Here is a 2671-nt window from a genome sequence, read left to right on the forward strand (position 1 = left end):
TGTGTCACCAGGGAAATGGCCGTGTCCTGACCACACCAGGGCCTTCTCCGGCGTATACTTCTGACAGTGAGGCTGTTTTGACAAGACCCCTAAAGATAAGAAAGCGCACACTCAGTGGATTTGTAAATGCATGCGAGGCAAGGTGGGGAGAGGTTTACAGAGGCTGAGGTGACAGAGCGTGTGGCACTTGTTCCCGGGATGTGAACTGCAGGTCCCCAGTGGCCTGCGGCTGGGAAGCAGACGTTTCTGCATGAGCATAGCCGCATTGTATTAGCACTTTGGATGATGAAAAGGACCTTAAATGTCCACATGCTGCAGTTCTGAAACATCTGCCTGGGAAGATGCGCTTCTATTTCACAAACAGTGAGTATGAGAGGAACACATTAGGTAGGTTATTGTGCTCTGACCACTTTCATGCACAGAGTTCTTGACAGATGCGCATTTCTCATAATAAACACGATCGGTGGCCTTGCCACTCACCTTAACGAGGAGACGGACGTGGAGCCCAGGTCCCTTCCTGCCGCTGTCTTCATCCCCCGCCTGCACAGGGAGGACCTGCAGGCTGCCCTCTAAAATCCCAAGGCCACACAGTGTCCAGGCCAGGTGCCACTTTCTGGGAAGAAGTCAAACCTTGCTTGTCCCGGCCTTTTCCTGTGGAAACTGTCAGAAGCGCAGCTGCCCACAGTCCTCCCTCTGACCCTTCTATCGCCCTGCTGGGTTTTAAGGCGGATCTAAGACGGTTACCAGCTCCCCTCGACTCCGGTGTGTGCCTTTGAGTGAGAGGTACTTTATTTTCATAACTCTCGGGTCTAACACTTCTCCTGAAATTAATAATTTCAAATGTTGTTATCTTAGCCCAAGGGGGATCTTACTTTAGAGCAAGAATTCTTATTTTCATCACCAAGTTCGTGGTAATTGTTGCACAGCAAATAAAAAACTAATTCTGTGTCCATTGCATCTGCAGATGGACCTGTGGGTTTTTTGTGCTTTGGGACCATTATGAACGAAGTTGCTGTGAACATTTATGTATCAGTCTGTAACTGAAATCTCCTGATGATATGCTAAATTTGCGTTCAACCTTTTTTCTTTTGTTTTGTTTTTGGTTGCGGGTATTGATCCCAGGGACTTGACCTGAGCTGTGCCCCTAGCCCTTTCTGTTTCCAGATGGGTCTTGTTAAAATGCTAAATTTCCTGGGCTGGGCTAGGACATGTGATCCTCTTGACCCCACCTCCCAGGTGTATACCACCACACCCAACTCATGTTTAACTTTCTTGTTTTTTTTTTTTGGAGTACTGGGGATTGAAATTGGGACCTTGCGCTTATGAGCTTACGAGGTAGGCGGCAGCACCACTGAGCTAAATCCCCAGCCTGTGTTTAACTTTTTTTAAAAAATGCCAAATTCCTTTCTAAAGTGATTGAGTTGTTATATGTTCCTTCTAGCAACAAAATTCTAGCTGTTCCTCATCCTTACATTTGATAATGTCAGCTTTTTAAATTTTAGCCATTGTGATAGTGAATATTGGTTTTTTGTTTTGTTTTGTTTTTGGTAGTGGGGATCAAACTCAGGACCTTGTGTTTCTGAGGCAGGTGGTAGAACCACTGAACTAAATCCCCAGCCTGAATATTGGTATCTTAATGTGACATTAATTCTCCTTACCCCAGTGACTAATGATGTGAGAATCTCCTTATGCTACCATCTGTAAATCTTCTTGGAAGAAGTTTCGGGCCAAGTATTTTGCCTACTTTCTTTTTCTTTTTTTTTTTTTTAATTTCGCCCTAATACTTGGGTTTGTTTTCTGGGTTCTGTATCTATTCTGAACACAAAGTTTTGATTATATGTGATTTCTAAATCCCCTCCCCCACCATGTGATTGACATTTTCTCTTAACAGTGATTTTGAAGAGCAGAAGTTCATGATTTTGATGATGTCTGCTTTGTTAATTTTTTTCTTTTTGATCATGTTTTGATATTCAAGGGATTTTTATATATCCCAAGGTTATAAAGATTGTCTCCTACATTTGTTGTCTCTTGAAACTTTATTGTTGTAAGGTTTGTTGTTGTGTTTGATCAGTTTTTGGTTCACTTTTGTCTTTGGTGGGAAAAAATAGATCGCTTTCAGTTTTTTACATCAGGTTAACCAATTGTTCCAACACTGTTTGTTTAAATGCCCATTTTTTCCCCTAAAGATGCGTTTGCCTTTAGGCCTCGACATGCAGAACGATGTGGGTGAGTTCATGGACCTGTGCATGCCGCGGAAATGCTCCTCCAGCAACCACATTATTGGTGCCAAGGACCACGTGTCCATCCACATGAACATGGCTGAAGTTGACAAGGTCATTGGCAGGTTTAATGACCGCTTTAAAACCTGCACCATCTGCAGGGCTGTTTGCAGGATGGGTGAATCAGATGAGTATTCTACCATTGGCCGAGGGAGATGGCATCATCTCTAAGAACTTGTGAGTGGAGAGAGTTGTAGATGTGGAACATTTGTCATAAATTAATAGAAAGCGTACACACACAAAAAGATGCATTTGCGTCTTCTTGAAAGACTCACTGATCACATAGGTGTGGCTGTGCTCCTTGACTCTGTGTTCGGTTCTCTGTCTTGATGCCAACACTCCTCTCTCGATGACTGGTATCCGTGTAAGTCTTGAAGATTCTACTGCAGGTG

General features: G+C 43.6%; 1 pseudogene; it reads left to right on the forward strand.

Annotated features, from left to right (window-relative positions):
• Positions 1-2210: 2210 nt before the first annotated feature.
• Positions 2211-2460, forward strand: LOC104862030 (annotated as a pseudogene).
• Positions 2461-2671: the final 211 nt, after the last annotated feature.

This window comes from Fukomys damarensis, unplaced genomic scaffold (assembly GCF_012274545.1).
Source record: "Fukomys damarensis isolate Sample0158 unplaced genomic scaffold, DMR_v1.0_HiC HiC_scaffold_9, whole genome shotgun sequence".
Taxonomy (NCBI): domain Eukaryota; kingdom Metazoa; phylum Chordata; class Mammalia; order Rodentia; family Bathyergidae; genus Fukomys; species Fukomys damarensis.